Source organism: Lepidochelys olivacea (genome assembly GCF_965140295.1).
Source record: "Lepidochelys olivacea isolate rLepOli2 genome assembly, chromosome: 3".
Lineage (NCBI taxonomy): Eukaryota > Metazoa > Chordata > Testudines > Cheloniidae > Lepidochelys > Lepidochelys olivacea.
Genome location: NC_140413.1, coordinates 167,415,370 through 167,421,741, shown reverse-complemented (window position 1 = coordinate 167,421,741; position 6,372 = coordinate 167,415,370).

Sequence of the window (6,372 nt, the reverse complement as noted above, 5' to 3'; positions counted from 1 at the left end):
TATTAATAACGAAATATTCTTTTAGGATAGAGAGAGAAAAAGTAAGAGCGACTGTATAGCCTAGTGGTCAGGGCATCCACCTGAGATGTGGGAGATCTGGGTTCAAGTCCCTGTTCCAAATCATGTGGTTTGGGGATTCAAAGCTCGGTTTTCAGCATCCCAGATGAGTGCCCTACCCATTGGGTTTTTAGGTATTCTTGGATGCACATATTCCAGCCAGCCCACCCCTAAAATTTTGACCTGTTCACCGCCTCCCTGGCTGTCTTCTATGCAGGTTAGGCATGCTTTATCACTTTGGGTCTTGCAGGTGAGATAGATAAGGGAATGCCACACTTGAGAATCCCCACTGGGTCTTAGGCATGAGGTAGGGCTCTGAGCAGCTTGTTAGCAGCATCAGGTGTTAGGGGGCTTTGCATATGCCCACAGTGGAAACCTGCTTGATTATGGGAATAGACACCTACGGGGATAGGCAGCAGCTGAGCAGTGTTTTTGTGAATGTCAGTGGTGCTTAAACATTGGCATTAGGCACCCAAAGAGTCAGTTAAACACAAAAGTTCCCTTGTGAATCAAACAGTTTGTGCCGTAAGCCAACAAAATGCAGGGAATGAAAATCTAACAGTAACAAATTTATTTGATGGGTAGGAAGGGGGAAAATGAAGGATCAAAGGAGGAAAGAAGGGTGAAGGGACAAAATAAGGTTGTTTGTATTGTGAAGTTTTCCAAGTGAAATTGCAGTGTTTAGACTCCTTCTTTTCCCTTTAAACACAGTACATTCTAGTCTAATGCACAGTATCCATTCTAGCATCTTAAGGGTTTCATTTCTTGTGAAGATTTCAAAGATTCCTGGTTTGGGATAGGGAGTTAATGTTTCTGTGTTATGTGGGCCCTGGTCTAAAAACTCTCCGTGGTTGTACTTTTAAGTGCCCATGTTGCTGATGAAAATGGGACTTAAGCACATTTTCAAATGTGCTTACCTCTGTTCAAACCAAGTAGCAGTAACTGAAGCAGTTGCAAAACGAAGCACCACATAGATTAATTCTAAGACACTATCAGTGCTATGAAAAAGACCTACCTTGTATTAGCTGAAACTTATTGGAAATGTTCCCTTGTATCCTCTCTTATAGTACAGTGAGAGTCTACAGATTTGATACTGTTGATCATATGGCCTCTAAAAGCTACCCAAGTGGTTATTTCCAGACACAATTTAAATTCATCCCCTTCCTTCTCTACACAATGTCTGAATGGAGAACCCTGACCTGGCCCAAGGGTGATATGCAAATAAGGAGGGGATATCCTGCAACATTACTTCCAGGGAGTGTTAGAGTGAGGGTTGTGAGTTCTAGATTTGCTAAGTGGTGCTGAGTAATCTGCTCTGCCCTTTCTTTACCTAATGCCACCCCAGCTTTCCAGAAGCCCCTCAGCTTTAGGGAGTCAGCTAGCTTGATAAATGCTCTGTCTGTAGTTTTCTGAACAAAACCACAGGCTGAGCTGGGACTAGAACTGTGCATTAAAGATAGACGGTGTTTGAATAAGATCAGCGTGTGTTGAAGCAGCCCTCTTCCAAAATAGGCCCCCCCACTCTTTTTTTTTTTTTTTTTTTTTTTTTTTTCCAGTTATGGTGCAGGATGGAAACAGGCTCACTCTCCTGCTTTTGGCGAGATGGGGGAAAGCAATCTGTAATTCAGTTGGCATATAGATACTTGGGAGAGAATGGGGGCACCACGCTTCCATGATGCCACTCTCAGCAATTTAATTACTTGTTCCAATGTGAATTGCTCCCATGCTTTTTGATTGAAATACAATCTGGTGATACCAACATTTCCAGCCTGCACAAGCAAGATAAAAAGTTACAGAAATGTGCTTGTGGAAGCTTCCCTTGTACAATTCTGGCTGGCTTCTGCCATTCTAGAAATGGCGCAGTTTCACCAGTTCATTCCTTCTCTTCCCCCTCCCCCCTCTCTCCCCCTCCCCCCAATCTAGATATTGTAAAATGCTGGTATCTTGGTCATTGTCTGCAGCTGCCGTGTACTTGTGCCATTAAAAACCTTCAGTAATACAACCCCATTCTCCCAATGATCGTCTTATTCCTAGGCTGTGCTCCTGTTTTGTAACCCCTGCCATGGGAGACCCTTGGCAGTACACAACCCATACTAAAGACCTGTCAAGAAAGATGGTGAGCACTTGAAGCTTTCAGTGATTTCAGTAGAAGGGGTAAGCACTTGGCAATCTGAAAAGCAGCCCACTTTTATTTAGGAACCCAAATATGGACATAAGGCTCCCAACTTTCAGCTCCCAGTTCGAACACTTTAGTCCTTAGCTTTCTTAGTAGTATTTAGGGCTGGTCTACACTAGGAACTTACATTGGTATAGCTATGTGTCTCAGCCCTGGTCTACACTACGAGTTTAGGTTGAATTTAACAGCGTTAGATCGATTTAACCCTGCACCCGTCTACACAACGAAGCCATTTACTTTGACTTAAAGGGCTCTTAAATTGATTTCTGTTCTCCTCCCCCGACGAGGGGATTAGCGCTAAAATTGACCTTGCTGGGTCGAATTTGGGGTAGTGTGGTCGCAATTCGACGGTATTGGCCTCTGGGAGCTATCCCAGAGTGCTCAATTGTGACTGCTCTGGATAGCGCTTTTGACTCAGATGCACTGACCAGGTAGACAGGAAAAGGCCCGCTGTAGCATTCATGCAGGGTTCATGCACTTGGCAACATTCAGGGCACACCCGGAGTGTTGTGTAGGAGCAGTGCACACACGGCTCCTCTCAAGGGCATGAACCTTGGAATCTCGCCCAGATGACATGAACCGTGGGAAGCCTCCCAGGACTGGGCTCAAGGCCCGAGAGCAAGGAATGCGGTAGATAGAAATTGGTAAATAAGAATATTATACAAAGCCAGGGTATTCCTTTTATCTGTTGGAGTATGTAATGCGCGGGGGGAGAGAGAGAAATAAAAGAGAGGGTGAAAAGCTGACAGGCGGACCAGCCCATCAGCAGACCAGCCTGCTTGCTTGCTTAAAGCCTTGCCGTCTTGTATTTGCACCGCAACAACCGCTCCCAAATGTGGGGCCCTCAGCACTCACCTCACCCGGCAAGGGTTTCAGACGCCTCACTTATCTGCTTTGCGGATCCCGGTGAGTATTTTTCATCGTGGTAAGTATGGGAAGCTCCCTCTCTGCTTTGCAAGTGCAACACCGCAATGAGCTACAATATTTTCTGCGTAAGGCTCAGCATGATTGCCCCACTCGAGAACTCACTCTCCTGCTACAGGAGGTGAGTGCCCAATGCCCGTGGTACCCTGAAGCCGGAACTGGGAGCGGTTGGGCCAGACATTGCACAAAGAGCCTCGGGTGCCCGTGCAGGCTTTACATGCCCGGCACCTCTGCCGCGACGCGATACAGCGTGTTGCCTCGGAAAGGCCCTCTCCCGCGCCAATAGAGGGGCTGCCGATCTCACCACCCCCGTCCGCTCCTGCAGCCATCCCTCCCCCTGCTTTGCCCCCAGCGCCTCAATTATCACCGCCTCCCCTGTCTTCCCCACCGGAGCCGATGTGTGATCACCCTCCCCCCGTGGGGCCCCATGCTCCGGGGCCCCCCGGGGGGTCGTCAGCATCTGCTCAGGGGCTTTCGCTGGTGCAACAAATGGTTCACGCAGTGAAGACTCGCCCAGATCTTACAGCAGAGGAATTAGCTGATCTGGTCTCAGTTTGCCCGATGACCTGGCAGGATGATGGCCAGGGCAACCAGCTTGCAAACTGGGTCAGTTTGCCTTACTTTTTGATCAGAGAGGTAAAGAAAGCGATTCGTGAGTTCGGCCTGACTAGCACGTATGTACGTGGTCTCCTTGAAGGGCTAGGTACTGGGTACACCCTGGTTCCTGAAGATTGGAAGGCGCTGTTGCGCATGATGCTGACGCCTAGTCAGTATGTTATTTGGCTTAGTGAGTATTGGCAGATGGCGGAACGCCAAGCCCAGGTATATAGAGAGCAAGGTGTCATTTATGAGCACTTGGCAGGGGAGGGCCCGTTTGCTACCGTTCAGATGCAGTCTCAACTCCCTCAGGCCGTCTTCCCCATTATTTCTGCCTGCGCCCAGCATGCTTTCCGGAAGGTCCCGGATTCAGGCAAGCCTACCAAAAGCTTTGCCAGTATCTGTCAGGGTGCATCAGAGTCCTTTATGGATTTTACCAGCAGATTGCAGGAGGCTATCCTCCGACAGGTGGATGACCCTGCGGCAGTTCAGGAGATTCTGTTAAAAATGGCGGTTGAAAATGCGAACAAGGATTGCCGCCGTGCTCTCCAGGCGGCACAAGCCGCTGGCGTTCTAGAGCTGTCAGACGTGCTGCGGGCGTGCCAAAACATTGGCACACAAGCACATAAAGCTGGGGTTCTGGCCGCCGCCCTGCGGAAAAGCGGGAAGGAGGGGAAGCATTGCTACCGCTGTAGTAAGGAGGGTCACTTTCAGCGGGAGTGCCGCTCATTGATGGCGCCTGCCCGCCCCTCAAAGAAGTGCCCCAAGTGTCGGAAGGGCTATCACTGGGCCAATCAGTGTCATAGCGGGCCGGGAAACCGCGCGACGGGTCCCCCCCCCCGAACCCAGGACCAAACGGGGGTGTTTCCCCACTCAGATGACTGTCCCTCTGCCTTAAAATCTATAGAATCCATGAGGGCGGCGACTGCCGGAAGTGCTGGGCTTGATTTGATTATGCAGGAGGACGCTGATTTTCAGTTGCCAGGGGAGGTTTGCGCCATACCTTTTACACAGGTGACGAGACCTCTCCCTGCCGGATTTGTGGGTCTGGTTCTCCCTCACTCACACGCTGGGAAACAGGGTTTTTTTGGTCATCCCAAGGGTCATTGATGCCGATTACACCGGCGTTAAGGTTCAGGTGTGGACCCATCTTCCACAGTCGCTCCCATGTGGATGGTCAATTGCACAATTGACTTTAGTCCCCTATCAGGTGCCAGCCGCAGAGGATTGAGCCCGGGGCGGAGGTGGCTTTGGATCAAAGCTGTCTCAGTCGCCGCCTCACGACACGTCCTCTCAACTTGTTGCTCTAACAATGTCGCTCCGCCCCTCGAAACCTCAGTTAACACTTCTTTTAAATAATTTTCCTTTTACAGGGCTGGTGGACACTGGAGCTGACGTTACGGTGATTCGTGATCAGGACTGGCCGGTCAGTTGGCCAACAGTTCCTTCTAAAGAGTTGTGGGGGATCGGGGGTAGCAAACCCGGGCGCCAAAGTTTGTCTTGGGTCACGGTCTCTAAACCAGGAGGCCGTGCCCTTGCTACGATCCGCCCTTTTGTGCTCCCTGTCCACCTCAATATTTGGGGCCGTGACTTACTTACAAAGCTGGACACCACCCTCGATATTAATATATAATGGCCCAAAACCCTCCCCCACCCACCTTGCCCCCTGCATTACCATTGGTATGGCAATCCTTAGAGCCCGTACGGATTGACCAGTGGCCCCTCCCCCTAGAAAAGCTGAAAGCGCTTCATTCACTTGTGCACCAACATTTGCATGCGCAGCGCTTGGAGAGCTCCACTAGTCCTTGGAACACCCCGGTGTTCGTTATTAAGAAAAAATCTGGTGCATGGCAGCTGTTCCACGATTTAAGGGAAATAAATAAACGCATCCAACCCATGGGCCCCTGGCAGTTTGGGTTGCCAAACCCGAATTTAATTCCTCAAACCGATCAGCTTTGTGTGTTAGATTTAAAAGATTGTTTCTTCACCATCCTCCTTTGCCCACGAGATCGTGAAAAATTCACGTTTACGGTGCCAGAATATAATAATCAGCAACCCTCTCACAGGTATCAGTGGAAGGTCTTGCCCCAGGGAATGCAAAATAGTCCAACCTTGTGTCAACTTTTTGTGGATCGGGCCCTCGCCCCTTTTCGTGCCTGATACCCCACACTAAAAGTCTACCATTATATGGATGACATTTTGCTTAGTGGTCCCCAGGTCACGGCACAACAGCTTGAATATTTGTCTCAGATTCTTGGCCAAAATGGCCTGTTAGTGGCACCAGAAAAAATCCAACGCTCTTATCCGTACCAATATCTCGGGCATAAGGTTTTACAAACCTATGCTGCCCCTGTTCGCCCGGAAGTGGTTCTACCCCAACCCCTAACCCTTGTTAAATCACAACAAATTTTGGGTCATTTAAATTGGATTCGATCCTACTTCTGTCTCCCCACATCGATGCTGCAGCTGTTGTTCGAGCTCCTACATGGAGCTCGGGCACCGGGCGCAGTTATTGCCATCACTGAGGAGCACATTGCCTGCATTCGACAGATCAATGCAGTGTTGAGTCAGCAGTTTGTGGATAGACTTACTGAGATTCGTCCCCTGTGGTTGGTTCT